At 45.0% G+C, this 27,996-nt stretch overlaps 1 protein-coding gene across 5 annotated transcripts in view; it reads right to left on the bottom strand.

Moving 5' to 3' along the window:
* Nucleotides 1-27,996, bottom strand: part of DOCK11 (dedicator of cytokinesis 11) — a 1,707,663-nt gene that overhangs the window by 856,528 nt on the left and 823,139 nt on the right. The gene's annotated exons all lie outside the window — the stretch shown is intronic.

Genomic DNA, 27,996 nt, shown 5'->3' on the forward strand with positions numbered 1-27,996 from the left:
TGCAGAGCCCTGATAAAGCGGTAAGAAACCCAGCTGAATGCCTCATAGACTCTAATGCTTTGGGACACAGTTCTGAATGAAAGAAGGTAATGTGTTTTCTTCCAGTGGCCAGAGGTATCCACTTTCAGGCACAGTTATTCAGCAGCCTTATGTAGGAATCAGTGTAAGATAGAAATTGTTACAAGAACTGGGGCACATGGCCTTGGTGCTATGGGCAGGACTCCACATGTCACCCTTGGCATCTAGATAAACATTTATGTATGACATTAAAAAACCTTAGGCCTCATTACAAGTCTGGTGGTAACCGTGCCGGTGCTACCGGCTGGTTGCCACCAGATATGTAATGATTTACTGGCGCCTGACTTCCAAGTAACACCGGGTGCTTCTGTGACTACTCTGCGGGCGGGTGCTGTTCGAGTTGTAAAATTCCGGTCCGGAAACAACAGTGGCGGTAAGCTTACTGGCACCGTTGTTTCTGGACCGGCATAGTTGTAATGAGGCCCATTGTTTTACTTTTTTGTTGTGCGTTGGTTTGTAATTCAAATAAATATTTCACAAATATACCGATAATATACAATACGTAATGTACAATGAATATCATAAAAAGAAAACATTAGAAATGTAAAGTGCCAAAATATCTTTTTATGGCATAGGGTAATATGCCCAAAGCATACCTGCATAAGGTGCAAAGTGAAAGAAATGTATTTCTTAAATACATTCAATAGTAGGATTAAATACAGGTTTTGCAAACACACTGCGCACAGACACTAGTTAAGACCACGTTGGTATAGTAGTTTTAATTAACACTAAGATAGCCTGACACGTGTTTCGAGCACTTGCTCTTCCACTGAGGCTACAAGGGTTTTGTACATACAAAATGATATAGTACAGATAAATTAAGCATAATCCATGTGGAGGACCCAAGGTAGCAAGGCAAACAAAGAGGTGAACAACAAAACAAATACATTAGTCGTTCATGGCACAAATTAGACAAAATTGCAAATTGTTCAGTTCATAGTGCCAAGAGCCGACATTTTAGACAATTAGGAGACAAGACAAAATAATAAATCATCCATAGACAGCGTAAATTCAGTGAAGTCCATACCATGTGTATATTAGGAAACCATCAGATTAGGGAGAGAAGAAAGGAAAGGGAAAATAAACAAAGGTTTCATTAGCTTTTAAGTTCTAAGTGGGCCATACAATTAGAATTGGCTATTCAAGAAGTTTAATCTTTTACCTGTAGTGAGGTGTGAATCAGTTGCGAACTAAGGAAAGAATGGGATCCAAATGAGACAAGTCCATTTTATGGTCATTATCAAATATACGTGCTAATGCTTCAATTCATTACGTGGAGTAAATTGGCTGTGCACTTACCCATAAGTATGGTAAGTGATTGAAGAATAAGTCTCACAGGCTCCACTGTAAATTTAGATAGTGTGGGGTATTAGACATTGTACTAATGCATAAGCAGAGCAATTAGTCATTTTGTTATAAGGAGACATATAACATAAAAGTACCTGTCACTTGCAGTTGCAACAACAATTATAGAAGCGTTTCCGCGTTGAAGCTTAGAAAGGCAATGTAGGTTGAGAGGACGAGCGTTCATCGCGAGCCCAGAAATGAGGGGAAAATAGAGAAGGACAAAACAGACAGCCCAATTAGTCAAACCTGCGCGTCTGGCTGAGTAATTAATGCACGCATAGACCCTCAAGGCTCTAGGGGTCTGCGCGCAAGTGTGGTGCTTACCAGCGTCTCTGCTGCAAATCCGAACAGGAGCCTGCCGTCCGCGACTCCTGCTACCAAAGTTATTGACAGTAACGTATGCACAGCAACGTGCGCTGCCATACGTGTGGCAAGGAACGGCCGCCATCTTGTGTGTGTGTGAAATACGGGGCAGCCAATTCAAGGTGACGGCTGGTTTAGGCTTGAGTTTAAGCGCCTGGAATTGGGTTGGAGGCCCAAGAGGGTACTCTTATACGATTAGAAATGAATACAACACGATTCTATAGCAATTCATAAACGAGATTGATATGCAAAGAGAGCAAGGATGTGGGGTACCGAAAGTTAAATCTCTTATAATATCTGTCGCTTTCATTGATGTGATGATGAGATATCCGCATAATAGCTAAGAGGGGGGGGGCACGTAGCAGGTCGCCCGGCATCGGGATAGAGACAGAAGTATATAAGAAGTAGTCAGAGGAGGGGGCAGGTTGTGCCCCGAGGGGCAGCCTCTCCTATTGCACCTCATGTGGGCAAATGGACATTAAAAGTTTTGTCTGAGGGGGAGCTAATTGTATGGCAAACGAAGAACCACAAGCATGAAGGAAGGAGTTGAAAGAGGATACGTGAAGTCAGTTAGACAGTACACTTATAGATTGCACATTGCTCATAAGAATACAGACAATTCATGGTCTGTATTGAGGCCATGTGTGACAGTGCGGTATTGGCAGATGAGCTGCGCTTCTAATTGTCTCAATTTGAGAACCAAATTCCCGCCTCGTTGTGGTAGCGTAACCTTGGCCATCCCAGTGAATCTAATTTCTGCTTTGTTATCCATTTGATGGACTTGTTGCCAATGAACTGATAATGGATATTTAGAATCTGCCTGGGAAATAGAAGCCAAGTGCTCCCTGATTCTAATTTTTAATGGCCGGATTGTACTGCCAATGTAGCACTGTCCACATACAAAGAGAATACAGTAGTCACAAAATTTGGTATTGCAATTTATAAAAGAGGTGATTGTATGTGTGCCCAAATGGCCAAATTCAAGCTTACTTGTTTCATTTGCAAAGGCGCACATAGAACATCCCCCACACTTACGAAATCCACGGATACTTGCTAACTGTAGCCAAGTTGGTTTGTGTTGTGGGTTGGACATAAATGAGGGTGAGAGGATGTTCTTTAGATTATTCGCCTTAGTGTAGATGAAATTTGGCGAATCATCTACCCAAGGGGTAATGTCTCTGTCCAGTTGGAGGATATGCCAGTGCCTCTTGACTATACTATACAGGCTGGAACTTTCTGTATTGTATTTAGTTATAAATTTCAGTTTATTACTGTGAGTACTCTGCGGGCGTACCTTGGGAGTGAGTAAATCCTCTCTCTTTAGGGATTTCACCTCCCGTTGTGCTTTATCAAGGAGGCGACTGTCATACCCTCTTGCCAGAAAGCGTTTGCGAATAAATGTGCATTCCGTAAGGAAATCCTCGTTTAAGGAGCAATTGTGTCTGGCACGGATGAATTCTCCTTTGGGTATATTACGCGAGACCGATTTCTTATGGCAACTGCACGCGTGAAGTAATGAGTTGACTGAAGTGGATTTGCGATAAGTCTTAGTTACCAGTTTGTTCTCAGAAATAGTGATGGTTAGATCCAAAAAGTTGATACTACTATAGCTGAAGGTGTGTGTAAATTGAATGTCCCATGTATTGGAATTAAGATAGTTCACAAAATCATTTAATGTATCACAAGAGCCCGTCCAGATCAGAATCACATCATCTATATATCTCTTCCATATGTGAATATACAGTAGGAACATAGCATTTGTGAAAACAAACAGTTGTTCATAGTGATGCATGAATATGTTTGCAAGGGTGGGGGCATAGTTAGCTCCCATTGCTATGCCAATCAGTTGACGGTAATAAGTGTTATTGAACAGAAATACATTGTTAGAAAGTGCACATAATAGAAGCTCTTTGATATATTCAATATGTTCAAAGAACGAGGCAGAATGCTCACGAAAAATATAATCAACACTGGTGACTGCCTTGTCATGGTCGATAAAAGTATACAATGCTTTAACATCAAGCGTCACTAGTAACATGTTAGGTAGTACAGGTAATTGATCGACCATGACAAGGCAGTCACCAGTGTTGATTATATTTTTCGTGAGCATTCTGCCTCGTTCTTTGAACATATTGAATTGATCAAAGAGCTTCTATTATGTGCACTTTCTAACAATGTATTTCTGTTCAATAACACTTATTACCGTCAACTGATTGGCATAGCAATGGGAGCTAACTATGCCCCCGCCCTTGCAAGCATATTCATGCATCACTATGAACAACTGTTTGTTTTCACAAATGCTATGTTCCTACCGTATATTCACATATGGAAGAGATATATAGATGATGTGATTCTGATCTGGACGGGCTTTTGTGATACATTAAATGATTTTGTGAACTATCTTAATTCCAATACATGGGGCATTCAATTTACACACACCTTCAGCTATAGTAGTATCAACTTTTTGGATCTAACCATAACTTTTTCTGAGAACAAACTGGTAACTAAGACTTATCGCAAATCCACTTCAGTCAACTCATTACTCCACGCGAGCAGTTGCCATAAGAAATCGGTCTCGCCTAATATCCCCAAAGGAGAATTCATCCGTGCCAGACGCAATTGCTCCTTAAACGAGGATTTCCTTACGGAATGCACATTTATTCGCAACCGCTTTCTGGCAAGAGGGTATGACAGTCGCCTCCTTGATAAAGCACAACGGGAGGTGAAATCCCTAAAGAGAGAGGATTTACTCACTCCCAAAGTACGCCCTCAGAGTACTCACAGTAATAAACTGAAATTCATCACTAAATACAGTACAGAAAGTTCCAGCCTGTATAGTATAGTCAAGAGACACTGGCATATCCTCCAACTGGACAGAGACATTACCCCTTGGGTAGATGATTCACCAAATTTCATCTACACTAAGGCGAATAATCTAAAAGAACTTCCTCTCACCCTCATTTATGTCCAACCCACAACACAAACCAACTTGGCTACAGTTAGCAAGTATCAGTGGATTTCGTAAGTGTGGGGGATGTTCTATGTGCGCCTTTGCATATGAAACAAGTAAGCTTGAATTTGGCCATTTGTGCACACATACAATCACCTCTTTTATAAATTGCAATACCAAATTTTGTGTATACTGTATTCTCTGTGTATGTGGACAGTGCTACATTGGCAGTACAATCCGGCCATTAAAAATTAGAATCAGGGAGCACTTGGCTTCTATTTCCCAGGCAGATTCTAAATATCCATTATCAGTACATTGGCAACAAGTCCATCAAATGGATAACAAAGCAGAAATTAGATTCACTGGGATGGCCAAGGTTACGCTACCACAACGAGGCAGGAATTTGGTTCTCAAATTGAGACAATTAGAAGCGCGGCTCATCTGCCAATACCGCACTGTCACACATGGCCTCAATACGGACCTTGAATTTAATGTATTCTTATGAGCAATGTGCAATCTATAAGTCTACTGTCTAACTGACTTCACGTATCCTCTTTCAACTCCTTCCTTCATGCTTGTGGTTCTTCGTTTGCCATACAATTAGCTCCCCCTCAGACAAAACTTTTAATGCCCATTTGCCCACATGAGGTGCAATAGGAGAGGCTGCCCCTTGGGGCACAAACTGCCCCCTCCTCTGACTACTTCTTATATACTTCTATTTCTATCCCGATGCCGGGTGACCTGCTACGTGCCCCCCCCCCTCTTAGCTATTATGCGGATATCTCATCATCACATCAATGAAAGCGACAGATATTATAAGAGATTTAACTTTCGGTACCCCGCATCCTTGCTCTCTTTGCATATCAATCTCGTTTATGAATTGCTATAGAATCGTGTTGTATTCATTTCTAATCGTATAAGAGTACCCTCTTGGGCCTCCAACCCAATTCCAGGCGCTTAAACTCAAGCCTAAACCAGCCGTCGCCTTGAATTGGCTGCCCCGTATTTCACACACACACAAGATGGCGGCCGTTCCTTGGCACACGTACGGCCGCGCACGTTGCTGTGCATACGTTACTGTCAATAACTTTGGCAGCAGGAGTCGCGGACGGCAGGCTCCAGTTCGGATTTGCAGCGGAGACGCTGGTAAGCACCACACTTGCGCACAGGCCCCTAGAGCCTTGAGGGTCTACGCGTGCATTAATTACTCAGCCAGACGCGCAGCTTTGACTAATTGGGCTGTCTCTTTTGTCCTTCCCTATTTTCCCCTCATTTCTGGGCTCGCGATGAACGCTCGTCCTCTCAACCTACATTGCCTTTCTAAGCTTCAACGCAGAAATGCTTCAATAATTGTTGTTGCAACTGCAAGTGACAGGTACTTTTATGTTATATGTCTCCTTATAACAAAATGACTAATTGCTCTGCTTATGCATTAGTACAATGTCTAATACCCCACACTATCTAAATTTACAGTGGAGCCCGTGAGACTTATTCTTCAATCACTTACCATACTTATGGGTAAGTGCACAGCCAATTTACTTCATGTAATGAATTGAAGCATTAGCATGTATATTTGATAATGACCATAAAATGGACTTGTCTCATTTGGATCCCATTCTTTCCTTAGTTCGCAACTGATTCACACCTCACTGCAGGTAAAAGATTAAACTTCTTGAATAGCCAATTCTAATTGTATGGCCCACTTAGAACTTAAAAGCTAATGAAACCTTTGTTTATTTTCCCTTTCCTTTCTTCTCTCTCTAATCTGATGGTTTCCTAATATACACATGGTATGGACTTTACTGAATTTACGCTGTCTATGGATGATTTATTATTTTGTCTTGTCTCCTAATTGTCTAAAATTTCGGCTCTTGGCACTATGAACTGAACAATTTGCAATTTTGCTAATTTGTGCCATGAATGACTTATGTATTTGTTTTGTTGTTCACCTCTTTGTTTGCCTTGCTACCTTGGGTCCTCCACATGGATTATGCTTAATTTATCTGTACTATATCATTTTGTATGTACAAAACCCTTGTAGCCTCAGTGGAAGAGCAAGTGCTCGAAACACGTGTCAGGCTACCTTAGTGTTAATTAAAACTACTATACCAACGTGGTCTTAACTAGTGTCTGTGCGCAGTGTGTTTGCAAAACCTGTATTTAATCCTACTTACCTGGCGGAAGACTTGGCAAGTCCTGCCCCCTGCACTCACCTGCAGCGCCTCTCACTACACTTAAGCCTAACAGGTCCTTGCGGTGAACCTCGCCATCCCCCCCTTGCCAAAATTAGTTTACATTCAATAGTAGTTAGGTAGATACAATATACAATCACTTTTCTAGATTATTGCATGCTATTTAAAAAATACTAGGCATTTATTACTAATCCCTCCTTATTCACGGTCTTTAGCATTCGACTATTTTTATAAATATCTTAAAATCGCAATTGATAAGGAAACCGAGATTCCTGAGATTCCTCTCGGGAGGATAGCTTAGGAGCAACGTGCTCGCCTTGGAAGCAAGACAATGCGGAGCAACACAGGTTCGATCCCTGGGTCCCTGCTTAGAAACCTCTGGGTATTAAGCGTGTTATAAATAACCAATTACAATTAGAAACAACGGGTCCAAACAGAATCCTCTACCATGAATTCTACCTTGTAGACATACCTTTCAAAGGTTTTTATGCAAGGTTCCACAAGTATAGGGTGATCCAAAAGCAGATGTCTTAATGTTTCTTTTACAGCCCCAGATTTAAAAAAGTGACATCATGGATTGAAAATGCGGGTTTCTTCCTGATATGCAGGTTTTGGTTCCGGTTAAGATAAAATGGAGTTGCAGCTTCAGGTTCGGGATTTTTTTTAGATAAGGCGTTATACACCCTCTCTTGTTATGTTCATTATCCAAATTGTTATGGTGTTTAGACTGGGGGATGGTTGAACATGTAGTCTCCCAATCATGCTCCCACAGTCGCGGTTTAACCTTACTAAGTGTGAGAATGAGGTCCTCCTGATTGCAATTTAGGTCTTGCAAAACCTTGCTGCACTTTAGGCCCCACTGTGTTAAATAGTCACAGCTTTTGATCCTATGAAGATCATACAAATCACAGAATAGCGAATCTGGTGGTGGCCATAGCACTTTCCCTCATAATACCAAGCTTGTAGTATTATACCACAATAGGCAAGCTATTTGGTAAACATAGCACAGTTTTTCCAAAGTGTACCCTCTAGTATGGACATGAATTCCAAATCAAATGCCAGCACAGTTTCAAGACCATACGTCAACCTTCGTACAACTTTCACATTGTAATATTTGATAAGTGGCAAGATGGAAAATCTTCAAAACTTAGAGTTGATCTTTTTAATTCTTGGAATGGCGTTCCTCACTTTTTACACAAGTGAGGCTTCTAAATCAGCTTCATTAGGGCTGCTAATGATCGAGAGACCCAGATTTACAAATCAATTAGTCATTCCAAGAGGGAGGTGGCCATTATCCATCTATAACCTGCTTGTTTCCTGTTGTTGGCGGGCCTCATGATCTTAGCTTTAAGTCTATTCACTCTAAGATCATTCAGCTCTGCATCATCATGTGTTGCTCCCAGTAGCCTCTGTAATTCAGTTTGCGTATAATCTAATATTAACACATCATCTGCATAAGCTAGCCAGTATATATGAGTGTATGTCAATAGGGGGGATGCCATACAGGAGCCCTTTAGGTAATCACCAAGGTCTGATACATGTAGGTTGAATAGGCAGGGAGCCAGTATGCAACCGTGCCTAAGACCCCTTTGTCTTTATTGGTAAGGTGTCCCTTCAGGTCAAACCTCACCTGAATGCAGGTGTCTGTGTGATATGATATGATATGATATGATATGACATTTGTAACGCGTCTATACACAAGTGTTTCAAGGCGCGACAAGGCAGGGAGGGGGGAACAAGGGGAAGACAGACAACGATCCGACTAGGCCAGGTATCATTTAGATTGCGCAAGTGCAGGGGTAGGGGGAAGGGAAAAAGTGCAAGGGGAAGGGGAGGAGGGGAAGTGCAGCACAGGGTAAGTAGAATAAAAATAAATAAATAAATAGGGCCAGCTGGTGGCAAGTGCAAGGTAAGTGCAGACAAGTGCTGGGAAGGGGGGGGGCTGTAGGGATACAGAGACTATCCCGCAGTGCAGGGGTTGCCAGGGAGGCAGTGCAAGTCGAGAGTGGCTGGGCCAAGGACCGAGGTCGGTGAGAGTGGCCCAGTTGCAGATTCAGTGCAGTTTCAGTGAAGAATTTAGCAGGGGAGAGGGAGAGAGAAAGCAGAAGCAAAGAGTAAGGTTTTGAGGTGCTTCCGGAACCGGAGATGGTTCTCCTCAAGTTACAGGGAGGCAGGAAGGCTGTTCCAGAGGGAGGCCCCTGCCGCGGAGAGAGATCTACCCCCAGCTTGTTGCTTCGAGAAGCGGCTGACCCTGAGGGAGTTGGAGACGTGTGCAGATACACAATTATACTTAGAAGGCCCACAGTAATCCCCACTAGCCAGCTTCTTCAAGTGTCTCCATCTATTGACCAGGGCAAAAGTGGAAGAGAAATCAATAAAGCCCCAAAAATAGGTGGATTATTGGGCCTATGTGCCATATTATGCAGTATATCTAATATCATGCCATTCAGAATCGTACCCATATTTTTACAGATTCCCGACTGGAATTTACCCAAATGTCCTCTTTGAACCACCCATGACTCAACCTCTCCACGTCTAAAAGAGTTATGGGACAGTAATTAGTCTGATCCACTTGGTTCCCTTTTTTATAAATTGGCATGACATAAGATCATCATTTCCAGGATTCTGGTGTTCTCCTGGAGTCAACCATGTTTGTAAGTAAGGTGTGCATGATGGTAGCAATATATATAAACAAAAAGGCAACAGTCATCCAATGGTGCCTACTCAAACATTATCGTATACAATACTCCAAAAATACTCTTTAATATCATACAAAAATAATATATACAGAAATATCACAATTTCATAAAACATTGTGCACATTCACATGTAAAATTAAACATTGTTAGAAGTGTCCAAACTTCCAAATCACCTATGTTTTAATCCTGGAATAGGATCTGGTTGGTTGGGATAGAGACACACAGCTCACATGTACTCCTGATCTGGAGTTTATTCTAGACAGGTGTACTTATCATCAGTGGAATGATCTATGTTTCAGAATGTATGATCTCCTGTTTACATGGGTGATTTGGAAGTTTGGACACTTCTAAAAATGTTTAATTTTACATGTGAATGTGCAGAAGGTTTTATGAAATTGTTATATTTCTGTATATATATTTTTGTATGATAATAAAGAGTAGTTTTGAAGTATTGTGTACGATAATGTTTGAGTAGGCACCATTGGAAGATTATTGCCTTTTTGTTTATATTGCATAATTACCCTGGAAGTAGGCATTGTCTATACACTGTTCTCGATTTGGGGTTACCCGATCAAATTAAAGAAGTGCAGGATGGTATGCCATAATTCTGATGCTCATTTCATAGTCCTACTGGATAGCATTTGGGCCCGCGGCTCGAGAGTTGTTTGTCCTTTTAAGTAGGTGCCAGATGTCATTATGGTCAAATTTTAGGATCCATTGAGTTACCACTATGAACTACATTCCGCCATTGTCCTCAAGGCACTACAGTATATATAGGCTTTAAAAATGCTGTACCCACTTTTCTTCTATGATTGATTTTAGTTGATGCTCCTGTACCGAATGTTCAAGGTTGTTAATCAGAGCCCAAACATTTTTATTTTGTGTGGATGAAATTATTGTTAACATTACTTCAGCATCACACTGTAACATACTATGTCGCACCTGAATCACCCTTTTTAATATTTGTGTTTGCAGTACTTTGCCCTAGCCATAAACAAAGTTGTTTGGAATAAATTGTAAATTGCACAGTATAAAATAATCCCTCCACAACAGCAGCCTTCACTGAAAAGAAGTCTGAAATCTTTTTATGGTAGCCATTTTTACCAAAGCACTCACATCGGGGAAAACAGGCTCACAAGGTCATCACCTGCAAACAATACTTGTGGAAGAGGACTCGGTCATTTCTCCCAAACAATTAGTGTCAGCGCTTTTAGTCCTGAGGTTGTACATAGTACAACTATGTGCACAAATTAAATGATCTGCTCAGGCACTGAACAAGTTCAAATCTTATCAGGCAGGATGTATTGCTCCCAGAGTTTAAGAGCTATTTAGCTCTTCCAGCTGCAGGCACTGCTTCTGGTGACTTCCTATTCGAGGCAGCTGTGCTCTTCTTGCGCCCCCTTGAGGAGAAGACAGTGGGCCTCAATATAAGGTGGCCGTTATCCAGGTGGTATATATGCCAGGATACCGGCAAATGTAATTTCCGTTTCCTGCACGCAGTCTGGAAGCATTACCGCTGGATTACGAGTGCCGGACTGATGGTGTTAATCTCCATTCATGTAGTCCCATAAAGTACCGGTATATGTCAATACCGGCACATTAATTCCAGACCGGATGACTTATAATGTGAGGCTGAGTGGCTGGTAAAACCGGATCCGACGGTTTCCAGAGGGAACAGCCCACAACGTTGGCCACTCCACTCTAAACACTGCTGTGAGCCTGGCTCCATCGGTTGTGTCACTGTAATGGGAACTCCTCCCGCTCTCACCTTCACGCATCACTGTGCACTGTGCAATACTCAGCTCATTTTGAGCATTCAACACACGGCTCTCCACAATTAGCAATCGACTCAAATCACCAACAGTGGGAACAGCATGCGCCGTAGCCCGCTCATCTTTCTCAAACTATATCTGTCTCCTCCACGCTCCGCTCCACTGTCCTTCCTCTGCCCGGCCTCCTCTCCGCCTGACCTCGCCCAAACAACACATGGCATTTAGAAACTTCAGAACTAACTGAGAAGCTATAGAGCATGGTACATAGTGCATGCCCCATGGGGATTACAAGTAGGGTGCAGAGGTAGCAGAGGATGTGGGAATGGGTAGAGGGATAAGGGAAGGAGGGGATCTTTTGAGAGGGTGAGGCATCAGGGATTGGAGAGATGTTCTTCAAGAGCAGGGTGTTGTTCAGGCAATTCCTAAAGTGTAAGATGGAAGGAGACATTCTTATCTGCATTTGGTGACCTTTTCCAGATGCAGGATGCGTAGCAGGAAATGGTCTGTTTCCTGTTTTGATTTTGTCTTGCAGTTCTTAGTTTTAAGTCTGCCGATGTCATGACTTCTGATGGGGCACTGGATTCAGGAGTGTGTGAGTTTCTCGACCAGCTTGAGTGGTGTTTTGGTAGAGTGGTGTTTTGGTTGTGATGCTGTGTAGGTTATGCGGGCAGTAATAAACAAGATGCATGCTTGCAGGTATAGTCCAGAGGTCGAAGTGGGTGGGAGCGGTGCTCCTATTCTTTTTATTTTTAATTATCACTGTTCTCATACTTTTATTTTAAAAATAAACTGTTCTGAAATGGTTTACATTTAAAATAAAAGTCTTGGAAGAAATTAAAGCTTGCAATTTACTGCACTGCAGGGAACATTCCCTTAAATAGCAGGTGTGCTTGTTTGGGGGTTTGGATTGTGTGGGAGAGGGTTGCACAGAGTGGGGTGTGTGGAGAGTGGGGGCAGGCCAGCAGGGAACATAGTTCCACTGCTTCTTTTCATACACTTCGACCACTGGTGTAGTCAGTGCAAAACAAAAACGTACCCTAAAAAATGTTTTTGAGGAAATTATGCTAACAAATTTTGAAAAGAGAATGTTAATGCTGCAGCTGAAAAAATAAATGTGACGTATATCTGAACAAAAATGTTTCATTGCTTAGATGTGTGCAAGTGGACTTGGCATGTGTTTTCAAAACGTACCTGGTTATTTCATCCTGCGAAAGTGTCTACAGTTTTCTTCCCCTCTTTTTTCATCTGCATTCACATTTTATTTTATATCTTTTCATTTTCTTTTTCACTTTGCATTTCCATCATTAGTTGGTACTTCACTCACGTGGTTATTGTAAATATCGCACTTCATCCTTTCTAAAACCTGAAATATTTTTGCTTTCATTTTCGTCGGTTTGAAATGTTTCTAGTTTCGAAATTCCCATTTTATTTTCTACAAGTTATTTTGATCATAATTGTCTTTCTTAACAATTCTTTCTTCAAGGTCACATAATTCACTTTACACGTGCGCATGTGTAGAAGTCAAGTGAGCTACACTCTGTTAGGCATTATAATGTAATCAACACACATACGGTTTGATGTGCCTGGCTACTAGGTAGCTCCTAATATATATGAGAAGGAGGAATTTAGAAAGACTGTCATTCAGGCTGCATAGCACACACTCGCATAAAACGACAGAAAAAAAGACTATGGGCTTCATTACACGGAAGGCGGTGAGCCATGGCGCTATTAGCGCCATGGCTCATGCTGGTAAAATACCGGCACCGCCTTGGCGGAAAGGGGATTTACCGCCCCATTCCAAGGTTGAATGGGCGGTAAATCCCCCTTCCGCCATTGCCCTTCCCCATTCCCATTTCTGCCCCATAGGGCTCTATGGGAATGGGGAAGGCGCTAATTACGGCACCGCAATTTTGCGGTGCCGTAATTAGCTCCGAGGTCCCTTAGCGGGTTCGTTTTTAACGCCTGCAAAAAGCAGGCGTTAAAGCACCAACCCGCTAAGGGACCTCGTAGTAAGGGCGTAATGGTTAACGGTCACCGTTACCATTAACGGTGGCCGTTAACCATTACCGCCTTCCGTGTAATGAGGCCCTATATCCAAAACAATCATGTAGAATTCAACCCCATTAATTTAAATATCCTTAAACCATACACGTGTCCAAATAAGGGTCTTGTACTGCTGAATCGTTCTTTGTTCTGTTGTAGCATTCTGGTGTAGCACTGACACGTACATGTGTGTGTGATGCTACTGCAAACGTCATTCAGTACTACACTATTAATGTGGTCTGCATTTCTATCACTTATGAGGGTAAGGATAATGAGAACAGTGACTAGACGTATGATTTCACTGGTGATGGGATGATGATATCATAAGTCATGCCGCATCATGTAAGAGGTCGCACACTGTGCACGCCAGGCAGAGATGAAATATTGTTGTGCAAATAAATATCACAGGGTAATAGGAAGTGGTAACGTTCCAAGGCTGTTCATTAAATATACAACCAAAATCGGCTGATCAATAGTGTGAAGGGTTTTAGGGCCAACAGGAGACTTGGGGGATTTGGCACTAGAGCTACCTCTCTCCAACTCAAATACCCCAGACTTTCCCTCCTCCCTAGCCCAGGCGTTAGTGCTACGCCAGGTGACCCCCTCTATGCGCCTGTCATTTTTCGAATTTAGGCTGCAGGAGGTTTCCCTAGGACAATGGTTGTCTTACTCCCTAGGGGCCTTCTAACCTTCCCTTTTATAGTCTTGCTTCCTGTTCTAGACGAGGGCTATAGGGATGGTGCCTTCTTCCACACAGGATTACTCTCTCTACATGCATGCACGGTCTCACCTGACCCTCCTCTACACTGGATCTCGCAATGTTCGCCTTCCAACCACTACATTGTACCTCCGATGTTATACTCTGGCTTCCTACCTCCACCATTTGATATTAGGTGGCGTCTCGACATCCTCCTTCCTGCTTCTTCAGCCACTTGTCACTACTACCTCCCCTCTACTACTACCACTTCTCTGATCTTACCACTAATCCTATTCCCCTACAATCCCTCGATACTGCCATCTCTCTACTACCACTACTCCTATTCTATTGCTACCCCCACTTCGGCTACTGCTTCTACTTCTCTAGTACCTCTTCTCTCTCTAGTCTCACTTTTTACTGCCACCAGTACCACTAATTTTAACCAATACAACTACCTCTCCTCCTGCTACTATTCTGCTAATCCTACCACCACTACCTTCACTTACGACTACTCTACTATTACACTTATTATTTACTCCCACACACAAAGGCCCTCATTACGACCCTGGCGGAAAGTGACTGACCGGACCGCCACAGCGTAAATAGCGTTTCCGCCATTGCACGATGGAGCAAAGTGCGGCCCATTCCGACCCATCGGGCACGAGCACCACGCCATGGCGGAAGTGCAAAGTCCGCGATGGCGGAAATGACCCCAAAACGGCCCACACCGCCGCCGTACGGCGCCCTAGGTGCAATACCGCCACCCATCATAGCGGACACCGCAGTGAGCGCCAACCGGAAAGTACGGTGACCGTAAATATACGGAAACGGAAGTAAAAACATGGGCCCGGAACGGGAAACAACACCCCGTACACCTATAAAACCACAAAATACACACAACCACTAAAAACACCACCCTGAGACACATCCCAACCCGTCATCCACCCTAGTGAAAACAAGAAAAATGGGAAAAGTAGCGAAGAAAGCGTGCGACCGCAAGCGGCAGGTCCACTTCTCCCGTGAGGAACTCACCGTGCTTACAGAGACCCTCCAGGAGAATGCCGCCGCCGTCTTCTCCACGCAAATGACCAGGACGGCACTTGCGAACAAGAAGGCCATATGGGCCCTGGTGGCACAGCGGGTAAATGCGGTGGGGACCGCACCCCGCAACCCACAGCAATGCAGGAAGCGGTGGGACGACCTGCGGATACGCGTCCGTAGCATACTTTCTGCCAACCGCAACATTGCCACAGCCACCGGGGGAGGATCGGAATCACCCATCAAGTTGACCCCCTGGGAAGAAATCTGTGCCTCCACCATTGGAATGGAGAGCATAGAGGGAGTCGGAGGGATGGAGAAAGGAGTGCAGACATCCGGAGAATCAGGTAGGTGGCCCAAATAAAACCATGCCAAATCCACAATGTCCAATCATGTGACTCACATGTGTCCACATAGCGCAACAGCAACACATGGCCAGGAGAACGTCCACACACATTGGCCTGATAGCGCACTTTAAAACTCACAATAAATACATAAATAAGTAAAAACCCCCAAAACACCCACTACACGTGCAGCAGGCACACCCTAACTGCAGGCTGCCAAACAACTGCACCCTCACTCCACACACAAATGAAAGCACCTCCAAGGCCCCGACCCAAATCACCCTCAGGTACCACCCCAATGCATGTGATACATTGCCATTCCAATTCCCACAGACCCATTAATAACGCTCGCCCTCCTTTACTCCACCACAGGGTCCGATCCAAACGACGAGCTCCAGGACACCCCTACCAGCACACCTGCAAAGAGGGCCAAGACCGACGGCCAAAGACCCTCCACCTCAGCTGCACGCATCAAGACACGGCAGCAGCACATATCAAGTGGCAGCACACAGGAGGGAACATCAACAGGCACCCCAGCAGCCAGCATGCCCACAACAGCACCACCACAGGTCCCCCCAATGGATGCCACAGAAGGTACTGCCTCTGGTGGCAGCAGCACCATAGGTGACACCCCATTAATGGCAGCATGCTCCGACACAGAAGACGGGGATGTCGAAGTCAGATCCATCCATGACCTGTCCCAATCCCCCTGTCTGTTCCATCCCGTACACCATGAGGATACCACGCAGGGGCACCCACAAGACGACGACTGGCCATCCCCCACAAGCCCTGTGGCAGGGCAACATGAGGCGAACAGCCCCTCTGTGACACCACCGCAAATGGCCATGGCCCAGCAGAGGCAACAGTCCCTCGACCAGTTAATCGTGCAACAGCAGCAACTGGCCACGCTCCTCAAGGACCATGCCGATGGATGTGGGGGCACTAAGGCAGACATAGAAACATCAACTGAGACACTTAGGGCACAAATGGAGAGTAGCACCGAGAGCCTGAGAGTCCAAATGGAGAGTAGCACCGAGAGCCTGAGAGTCCAAATGGAGAGTAGCACCGAGAGCCTGAGAGTCCAAATGGAGAGAAGCACCGAGAGCCTGAGGGGGGAACTGCATGCGACGTCCAAAGACGTATGTGCCGAACTTGCCGCAGTGCGCCGTGTGCTCACTGAGCTCTCACAAACCCTTAGGGACATGCATGGACGTGAGCAGGCAGAGACATCATCCGTTGCAAGTTCCGTCCAGGGCAGCCCCCAACGTAGATCTGGGAGGAACCTGCGCTCCACAGGCAGGGGTGCCCCTGATACCCGCAGAGGGGGCTTGCAATAGCGACTGCCCACTGACAATGAGCATCTTTGGACACTGGTGTTCGGGGGGGAGGTAGGAGGGTGGAGGGGGTGTGTTGGGCTCACTTGGGTGGCGGGTCGATAGGGTGTTCAACATGATATCACATATGCCATAAACAATGCACGATCAAACAATGAGATGTGTGGACAATGATCTTTGTGTACTAGGCCATCATAGGCGTACAGTCCATATTGTGCATGTACCAGACACACACAGTGCCACGAGTCCCGTGTCCATGTATCAGCCACCAGGCGTGAGTGCTAGAAGCATGCATCTATGAGATGCTGACGAATTTCACGGCCCTCCGGTGCCTCGCAGACTCCTTGAGGTGCTGCCACATCCCCACCCTCATCATGACCATCTTCAGGTGCTTGCAGTTCTGCGTCAGGGGGCATGGGCACATTTCTACGTACGCACATGTTGTGGAGCATGACACATGCCATCACCATCTTTGCAACCTTCTCATGGCGGTACAGGAGTGCCCCGCCAGACCTGCTGAGGCACCGGAAACGGGTCTTCAGTAGGCCGAATGCCTGTTCAATGACTACACGGGTACGTGAGTGGGCATGGTTGTAGTCCTCCTCATGCTGGTCCCGTGGGTTCCGGACTGGTGTGAGGAGCCATCTCTTCAGTGGATATCCGGCATCACCTGTATGTGGACGATAAACGAATTATGTGGAATGCCATTGCTACGTACGCACCCCCCCCCCCTTCCTGCCAGGTCATTGCCGCATCACATACCCCACATCATCATGCATGAAATGAGACTCACCGAGTAGCCAGGATCTGTTCCCTGCGTGTTGCTCCATGTAGCGTGGTATTGTAGAGTTCCTCAAGACCATAGAATCATGGGTTGATCCAGGGAATCGGGCACAACAATGTGTAATGATCCTGTTGGAGTCACACACCATTTGTACATTCAGTGAATGAAATTGTTTTCGGTTGCGGTACTGGGCCTCCATGGCATGTGGGACGACCAATTCCACATGGGTGCAGTCGATGGCACCAATGCAACCCGGTATGCCGCCAAGTGCATGGAATCCCACTTTTGTGTTGGTTATTTCCTGCTCCGAGCGTGGTAGAGAGATGTAGTCGTCTGCGTGCTGCAGGAGGGCATCGAGCACTTGCAATAGTGTCCGTGAGAACAGTGGCTGAGAAATGCCATGCAACTGTCCGACTGTGTGCTGGTAGGTGCCTGTGGCCAGGAAGTGGAGTACAGACACCACCTTCAGTAGGGGTGGGATGGCGGTTGGGCTATCTATCATGCTGACAAGGTCAGCCTGTGTCATGTCCACAATGGCGGCTATGGTGTCCCGGTCCAAACGGTAGAGGGTGTGGATCTGCTCATCAGTGAGGTTGAACGGATGTGCTCGGAGGCGTGGGATTGCGGGCTGCCTGCGTGGTGGTAGTGGCTGTGCTGGCAGCCCTTGCTGGCCCTGCCTTGCCCTCCTTCTCCTCCTGCGTCTCCTCCGTGCGGCCGGTTGTAGTTGGTGTTCGTCTTCTTCTTGGAGTTGGAGTACTTGCAGTGCTATCAGGTCCCCCAGGGCCAACATCGCGAGTCCTGCCGGTAGCATTTCGGAGTGGGTGTGGTTGTGGGAGGAGACTGGGTGTGCAATTTATGTGTTTTCAGGCTGTATGGCCTCCACCTGTGGTGATTCATTCCACCTGTGCAAGCTGCTCTCCCCTTTGGGCGAGCACGTCCCGCACACAACGGTGCAATTCGAGGAATGGCATCTTGCTATTACAATCATGTATTAGTACCCGATGGCCGTGTAACATTGGTTGATATGTTCATTCGGCTATGGTCCCATTGTTTCACATGCATTCTTTGCAGTCGCGAACAGACTTGTGAAGGGTCAGTGGAACGTAGTACTCGAGTAACGGTGGACCCTCATGCATCACTGTACCGAGGTTCACCGACGGGCGGGGCGTGCCATTTGTGAGTGAAGGCAGTTGCCATTTTCACACACAGCCGCACTAGATGGATTAATTTGTGATTTCAAGCGGCCACAGATGCCTTTTCGACGTGATGTTGCAAATGAGGAATTCGAAGGGCGGCGCTTTCGGTCTTCAGCTAGCGGCGAGGAGATGCCCACAGGTCTGACTGCAAATATAACGTTCTATTGTTCAGTGTCCTTGGGACAGGGGCCATGGCGAGGATGCAATGATTGATATGAATAGTTTGGGATGCGCAATAGCGAAGTGGATGATGAGGCCGGACGTTCCCAAATACATGTTACTTCACAACACTGGAATTACGGGCTGGGGCACAGTGGATTTTGCAGGCTGCATAACGCACAGACTCAATGGAATTCTCACATGTTATGTGAGTATGGAAACAGGCGTTATCATTACGGGATGAGGGAATGATGAATGGATGCATGGACAGATGATTTGATACGGTGTTTGCCATGTACAGGGCTTCTTGGAATCTGTCCGCCTCCCCTGCGCTATGTGATGCAGGGCTGCCATAGTGGGACCATCGTCTATCTGGCCTTGTTGAGCCCTCCCTGTCTCGACGCGCCTTCAGACACTTGTGTCCATGCACGTTACCAATCCCATCTGATGGATTCTGTTTTCACAGACGCATGCACAGGTACACTCGTTTGTGATGGTGTTTTCACCTCGATATGGATAGTTATGAGTCGCAAGTGGTTTTGGGGTGGTGATGATCCTTTGGAGTGGGCTAGCATGCATATGGCTGTGGATCTAGTGTGATCATTGAAGTGAGTTGTTCGAATGTAGTTCTGATGGCCATTCTATTCTTTTTCTTTTCTTTTGGTTGACAGGTATCTCCTCCCCTTTTGCCACTGCCATCTGTATGCCACTCCTGCAGATGGGTTTTACTCCCGACACCTGCTGCTTCGTGTTAATCAGTGGAGCAGCATTACGATCTTATGGGACGATCGCCAATGGGCCACATGCCCTTACGCAGTACTAGTGGCTCGGAGCAACATTTCGGCCTTTCAGCTGGACTAGTGCCTCCCTATTGGGACGGCCCTGCGGTTCTAGGCGCTTCCATGTTGCCTTTTCGTACGAGAATGTAGCCCCTGTGTACCATGAAGGAACAGGGCGTCACACAAGAAGTAGCTGGTCATTTATTGCGGATGCAGCCCACAATGGTGAAATGTGTTTTGGAGTTCATGGCCTAATGGCTGTATGGGCTTGGTGAATTTGTTGTGCATTAAATTTCTATTCTGATATGGGCCGTGTAGCGTTCTTCTTTGCAAGTGATGTGGCATATTCCTATTTGGGGAGCGATGTATTGTGAGGAGATCTGCATTGGGTTCCAGCTTCGGAGTATAGTTGCGTGGTACTGTGCTGGGCGCGTTTGCCTACGAAGCCCAGTGAGGTCAGGGGTGAGGGCTGCCAATATGACTGTTTGAATGATGTCATGCTCAGGGGCTGGGGATTAGGTTTTGTGTAACAGATGCCGGTCAGCCAGGTGGATTGGTGGAATGATGTGATTATCGGAATATTGCTGGTCACAGGTGCCTGTGTTTGCGTGCGTTTCTTGGTGGGAGACTGAGGTCATGTCCATTGGTATAGCTTCTGTATTCGTGCCATCTGTGCCCTGTAGCTCCCATTGGCCCCTCTTGTGATTCTTTTGTTCGTTGGCATGCATGGGTGACTTGTACATTTCACTGGTTGCATTGGGACTTCGTTGCACCTACGGGGAGTTGTACTATGTGGCCAGGGAGCGGTGTACAGGCACTCAGTGGGGCCGTTTACGGTTGATTCGCGATGCCGTACTTCTCACCATGGCGGAATGGTACTTTCCGCCGTGCTTGATGGCGTTAAGTACATGTCCGCTAGGGTCGGAATTCGCATACCCTTGCGCCATGGTGCTAATTACGGTTTGGCATGGCGCGCGCGCGCGCACTTGGTGCAGTTAGCGTTGGCGTTCACTACGGTGTCGCTAATGGCATCGTACTTTACGGTGACGGGTCATAATCGCACCGAGCGCTATTCGATGGCGGTATTGCATTTCCGCCATCGTTTTTCGATTTCCGCCAGGGTCGTAATGAGGGCCAAACACTCCACAGACCCCTCTCTCCAATAACATTCACACGCCTTCCACTCTCTCCTCCTCCGGCCTATTGGAGGTCCTCCTCGACTGACCGTCCTGACCCAACCAACCCACCCCCAAATGTTCACACACTACCCTTTAAATATCCCATCGCCTCCCATGATTGGTCAACCTACCTTTACCAATGGACTTACCTGACTACAGGTATGTGGCAGGAGAAGGGCTTAGGAGGCTTCTAAAGGGCTTGTAAGCCTCTGCAAATTATCGTGTTTTCTGGCCTTGGCAATGCTACAGCCCAGGGGGAACTGCTGTTCCCCATATCTTTGGCCTCTCTGCAAGTCTTCTTTGAATATGTGGATCCCTGGAGAGCTAGTGGTGTATTCACGCTTATGGCTTTCATGGAGGCGTTTATTTATTAACTCAATCCCTGGTGGTAAAGTGGGATTGCTAGAACCTCTTAGGAGGCCCTTTCTTATCCATAGAAATCCCTGATGGTCTAGTGGTTTACTTTCCCCTTTTCTTTGCTCCAGCAAAAGCTGTCTGGAGGAGCTGCGCTCTGCTTCAGGACGCTGTGCCGACTCTTAGAGTCTCTGAGGCATCTGCCTCTCTTGCAGCCAGTGTGTTGCAACGCTTGCCACATACCACGGCACCATGATTGCCGTTGATGCACAGCTCAGCGTCTGTGCCTCTTGCCACAGCACTGCACTCCTCCTCATGGCACCAACGTCAGCTGGGCCCTCCATGATGGGCCACACAGTATTCGGATTCTTCGCTGCAGCGGCTGGCCAAAGAATGGTCTGGCTCTTCCCGGCGTAGTGGTGCAATTCTCCCACCTTTCCGCTAGTACTCTGCCACGGCACATCCATCAGCGAAGGTAAGGAAGGGTTGGGAGCAGCTCCCATATGCATTCTGGTATTATTCTGGTACCGTTGGGCTCATTGGGGGTCTGGACTCCCCCCTTTACAAGGCCTGGTTGTAGTCCTTGTCACAGTAATTTGTGTGCGTTTTGGGTTTTGCGATATAACCATACCATCTCTCCTCCAAATTTCCAGCCACGTACCATGCTCTTTTCATTTCTCATTTCATGGCCTTTTATGGAGCTAGTTCAGCTGTTTGGTGCTCAGAGACTTCTCTCAATGTACAGCTCTGCAGGTTCGTCAGGGACTGTCGGTATGGAGCTTAAATCAGGCAAACAGAGGATCCAGAGGACCTGTTCTGTGATAGATAATTGACGGCATACAGGTAAACTATCTGCCCGTCTATCCATCAAGAATCTAAGAAAGAAAGGAGTGTGGCACGTGACCAAGAGATACAGTCTCACAAAGAGCACAATTGAATCACCATATAGCACAAGCTGTAGCCCAATAAGCTAGATAGCAAAATGAATTATGAAAAACCAACTGACATTTCTTTTTGTTTTTTTTTGGTTTTTATTGTATTTGCTTTAAATTAAGCCTTCACAAAACAATCAATCACAAATCAATATAAAAACAAGCATGACAACATTTAAAACAAATGATCAAAAAACTCAAGCACAGAGAAGAGAAAAAGAAAGAAAAAATGATTTCATGACATTTCATCTTCATATACTCAAGTTACAAATAGGGAAGCCAAAGTACCAAGCACAGAGAAAGATAAACATAATGACAAGTTCGACCAAAACTGATGTCCGTCAATAGAGTAGCACAAGAGTTACATCAAATTAAGGCTATTGTCTAATCCTGATTCTGCTAAGCCTTTGTGTACATTCTGGATATCTAAACATCTTTTCCATAAGTTATCATCTGTACATCCTAACCGATACTTCAAGAGAGGCCCCATATATTTGGTCCTGCGTGCAATTAATGCCTCACAATCAAGTAGCATCAAGTACCAAGTGCTTTATTGATTCAAATGCTGAGTTGCAGAATTTACAGCCACTGTTAACCTCAGTTATTATGCTTCTCCTAAGCAGAATCTCCTTAGTAGGAAGCAAATTCCAACATAGCCGGAGAAGCATAGCCCTTTGTTGTCGATTAGGAAATTGGGAGAACAATTTAGAAGGGTTCCCTCTGCATTTATGCTCATGGGATACATGGGTCATAGGAGAGTAGGAGTGAAATAGGCCCAATCAAGATCAAAAAGGGCCCTATTCACCTTGGTCGGATTAGTAGTTAAAGTGTCCAGATCCACAAAAGTTCTTGAAAGAATAGTTTCACATTTCTTACCAAAATGTGTCAGATAGTAAGAATTATCTTGGGAGTCATTATGGCATTTGAGGGCACCACCCAGGGTTTCATACAGGGAATCTGAAAGTGTTGAGGTCAATTGTAAATATAGCGACAGCAGGCGCCACTCAACACGAGCTGTTAAAGTTGTTACACCCAGTTCAAACCTGATAGCCACAAGAGGAATTGCATTGGGGATACCGAAGATCTTCCACCACAGCTTAACCTTAGTCCAATCCAGAAGTCTAATAAAGTTCAAGGCCATATTTTAACATCTGGATTATTTTCCCCTCATAAAACATAGGGAGAATCTTCCAAATTTACGATCGATTTTAATGATCTGACACTGAAGCTGGGCTGCTTTTTGCAGAAGAATATCTGAAATATTTCTCAGGCCTGAGTGGACTCCAAAATGGAACTCCAAATATACAAGGCTAGGTCTGTTCATGATGCTTACATTTTCAACAGACCAAAAGGCATTACTTTTTTTCAACTTTCTCTTTGACCATGCCAAGATTTTGGTTGTACTGGGATTATAAGTAACCCGTTATCATTAGCATATTTCGATAAGATGTTCAAAAGCCTTTGGAGACCGACCTTAGATTTGTCGAATATCAAGAAATCATCGGCGTAAGCCAACCATGATATTTTACACTGGCCTGCTTTCGGTGAAATAAGGCCCCCTTCACTAAGGCAATCGGCCACATCAGACAGATATTGGTTGAATAAACAGGGGGCCAAGACGCAACCTGCCTTAGGCCCCTATACGAGCATATTCTCTGCGAGAGATCACCCTTTTGATTCAGACGAATCTGTATTGCAGGGTTATCATAGACACCATTGACTAATCGGAAAGGCCCATACGGCATACCCCATCCATCCAATTTAGATCATAACTGGTTCTGATCGAACGCCGCCAAGAGATCAATTGAGGCCATATAGGTGCAGCCTTTGGGCATAGCCCATGCCGATTCTTGTATCAACTTTACTACGAGGCCATTTATGTTGGTTGAGTGCCCCTTGCGGAAACCCATCTGGAATCTATTTAGCCCATGAATAGTAGAAGCCCATTGCTCCAAGTGCGTCAAAAGAAAAGCAGAAAATATCTTGCAGTCAGCGTCAATTAAAGAGATTGGACGATATCTTTTAGACTCTGACCAACTGGCATTTGATAAATCAGCAAGGACCACTCTTTCATAAACTAGCGTTGACAAAAAAAACAACAGGAACCTTAAACAGAGCTTGGTGAAAAGCTTTTCAATACAAGTCCCAAAATAGAACCGAGTTATAGGGTATGCCCACCATCTCTGGGCACTACAGATGTGCCAAATGTGCAGCAGGCCCTTAAAAGGAACCATTAAAATCAGTCTTTGAAAATTGTGCTGACATCAATGCACAAAAAGTTTAATTTCCAATGTAATATTCAGTGTATCTTAAAGATAGGGTAACTTACTCATGACACTGCCATGAAATCTATTATGTACATTAGAGACGTAGACACAAGTACACCAACATATTTCACAAAGCACCATAAGCGTTTAAGAGACTGGCTACTGGAAAATGAAAAGTCAATAATTATCAGGCAAACATGGATACAATGCCCAGACCAAGTCACATAATGGTCAAAATGGTCTCAATAGATGCATTTAATGAACCAGACAAACAATCTCACACTTGCATATCTTGATTCAATAGTGCATTTTCCCACAGTATTCCAAACGGATCCCATCCAAGGCTCTCTGCCTTATAATGGATCCAACAGCTCCACTGAATGGAACACACCAACAAGGGAGCATGTGTACACCTTCATGTCTTCTACTGTGGCACATTACGTGCATTATATTTAATAGAACACTGACTTCAAATTTAGAAGATAATAAATAAAATGTACATTCTATGACTACACATCATTCTTCGGTCCTATTTGCACCTTTTGTAAAGTGTACCACCATCACAATCATCAATATTAATCCTGCACGCTCTTATGGTGTTATCCGTAGAAATATGGCCACGTTTTCCTACAACAACAAGCTTACAAAACTGGAAATAGAATTTCCAGGGTTCGCACTCCACACTGAAAAAAAGAACCATAGATATAGATGAAAGACTTCTGTTACATATAAAAACAACATATAGTTTCAGCCCATATTTTTGAGCTTTTAAAAGCAGGGGGCTAGAATAAACCCCTTACCCCTGTTGCTCAGGGCCATAATATGAAGGGGTACAGAAACCACCTCCAAGGTGAAGGCTAGTAAGTTCTAAATGTGAAACACGATAACCCACTACTGCCACCATAGTAAATTACTAATTCATGGCTGTCATGTAAATATTTTAGCAATATGTATTGGTGCCTAGTACGTAATATCTGTAACTAGCGTAAGTGATCCCAAATGTAAATACTGCCTCCAAAATAAATATTGGCTTCTGATTTTGAAGCACGGTAAACCACTTCTAACCACTTCTAACCACTTTCTACATCTACCTGCCTCTACTCTCCGCCCTCTGCAGCTAATCCAGAACAGGATTGCAAGGCTTATCCTTGGCCTCAAGCCCTGGGATCGTATCTCTCCTGCTCTGAAATCTCTCCATTGGCTCCCAGTGGATGCAAGGATTCAATTCAAAACCCTCTGCATTGTCCACAAGGCTTTCTGGGGCCTGGGTCCAAAATACCTTCAGCTATCCCTCCGCAAATACCTCCCCTCTCGAGCTCTTCGCTCCTCTACCTCTAACTCCCTCGGGGTCAGTCGTTTTTCAAAGAAACAAGCTGGGGGTAGATCTCTGTCTTCGCTGGGGCCTCCCTCTGGAACAGACTCCCTGCCACTCTAAAACTTGAGGAGAACCATCTCTGGTTCTGGAAGCACCTCTAGACCTTCCTCTTTTCTTCTGCCCTCGCGCCCCCTCTCCCCTGATGATCTGTTCTCTCTTGGCACCGTGCACCTGGCCACCATCTGTCCTCCAGGCCCAAGGTACCTGCTCACCCAGCCACCCTACAGCGCTGCCTCCGGGCCACCCCTTGCACTGGGGTCTGTATCTGTACCCATACAGCCCCCCCCCTTTTTCTTCCTGCACTTATCAGACCTACCCTGTCTGCTGCCTTAAACCTAGCACTTGCAAATTGCTGGCTGCACTACCACTGTTTGTTGCCTTTATTATTTATTTATTGTTATTTATATGTTCCTCCTCTGCTTCGCACTTTCCACTTCTCCCCCCTTCCATGAACTTTTCGCCTCCCCCTCTCCCATGCACTTGCGCGTTCTCAATGTCACTGGGCCTAGTAAGATCGCTGTTTTGTTCTTCCCTGTTCCCCTCCCTTGTCACGCTCTGAAACACTTGTGTACGAGCGCGACAGAAATAAAATATCAATATCAATTTCAATTGAAAAGCCAGTGTAAAACTAATAAGGGGCACAGATGTTTCTGCTTGGCACGTGTCTACTACATGAAGGCAAACACACTCTCTGATACTGGAATATAGTATAAGTGATTCATGTGTTAAACACCACCTTTAAGTTAAACATTCATTTCTAATTATGAAGCACGGCAACCAACTTCTGCCACCATCAAACAATCTTATGAATTACTAAAATGTGGCAATGATGTTTATTTTTTGGAAAAACCTAGTAAAAATTGGTGTTTACTATGTCTCCACGACCTGTAAACAGGGAGAGGCTTTCAGAGTCTGAATACCACATTTTTAAATGGCAAAAAAGTCTACCAGTGATCCTTTGAAAACGTTACATATACTCTGTACTTATACGCCTGTCATTCTCCCCTACATTTACAGAGCGACAAGATGCCCCACCCCTACCTGTACAAGAAGCGGTGACAGGGAGCTAGGAAAACAATATATCTTACGACACAAAGGTAACATGTGAATGAAACAGGTAACATTCATTTTGCCCTAAGTGAGAGAAGCCACAGAACTGTACAAATAAGTGTAGTTTAAAATGAGTTGTATTCTGCTCTACCGGTCCCCATAGCACCAACATCACAGAGGCATGAAGAAAACAAAAGTACACTTATAGCTCACATTTTTACCAACTAATGGAACAGAGTTCACTCCGGGGTTCGGTGAAAAAATGAAAGCAATTTACTGTTAATGTTTTTAAAATGTAGTCTCGGTCACAAGACGTCTGTTGATGAACATTTCAACCCCAAGCTTTCTGAAGGTGCTGTATACTGATTTTCTTCTTCTTCTAGGCACATGTACTATTCTGATGAGGGCCCTTTTTAGTTTTGGCTATTAGGCGAGCACCACCTATAAGCCGAAACTATTGCATTAGAGTAAAGCTAGGGAGAAATCACACAAAGCTTGTGGATGTTATACAGAATACATTCCATGTTCTGTCCTCTTTCCCCTCACAGCTCTAAAAATCCTAACTAGTTTTCATGTTGGCAAGTCCACTCATGAATGGTTGAAGTGTGACTAAAGGATGGTCAGAATAACTTGATCCCAACAGTTATTGGGGAAACAAAAACAAGTGTAAAATAAGACGTGAAATGTTACTTCAAGTAGCCCCTTATGAGCAGCTACAATTATAAATACAAGAACTGCAGCACAATTACCCAGTTACCCTTAGCATTAGCAAGGCATCTGTGGGCAGAAATCATGATTCTGATTGGCAGCAAAACACAATGCACACATGACGCAGGCTTCCAAAATGGATGAAAGTAACATAGTGGTGGCCGCCATATTAGTCGCATAATCCACACTCTTCTGTAACCCTCCACAACCTTTCTAGCTCTCTCCCCCACCTTCCTGCGACCCTTTAAAGTGCTGCTATTTTACATTGTAGTCCTATCTTTGCAAATGTCGCTCTAACAGTTCACAAAGCCAAGGTTTCAAACAATCTATTTCAGAAAGCGCCTTAAAAATGAGCAC

Source organism: Ambystoma mexicanum, chromosome 5p (genome assembly GCF_040938575.1).
Source record: "Ambystoma mexicanum isolate Mex_15411 chromosome 5p, UKY_AmexF1_1, whole genome shotgun sequence".
NCBI classification, from domain to species: domain Eukaryota; kingdom Metazoa; phylum Chordata; class Amphibia; order Caudata; family Ambystomatidae; genus Ambystoma; species Ambystoma mexicanum.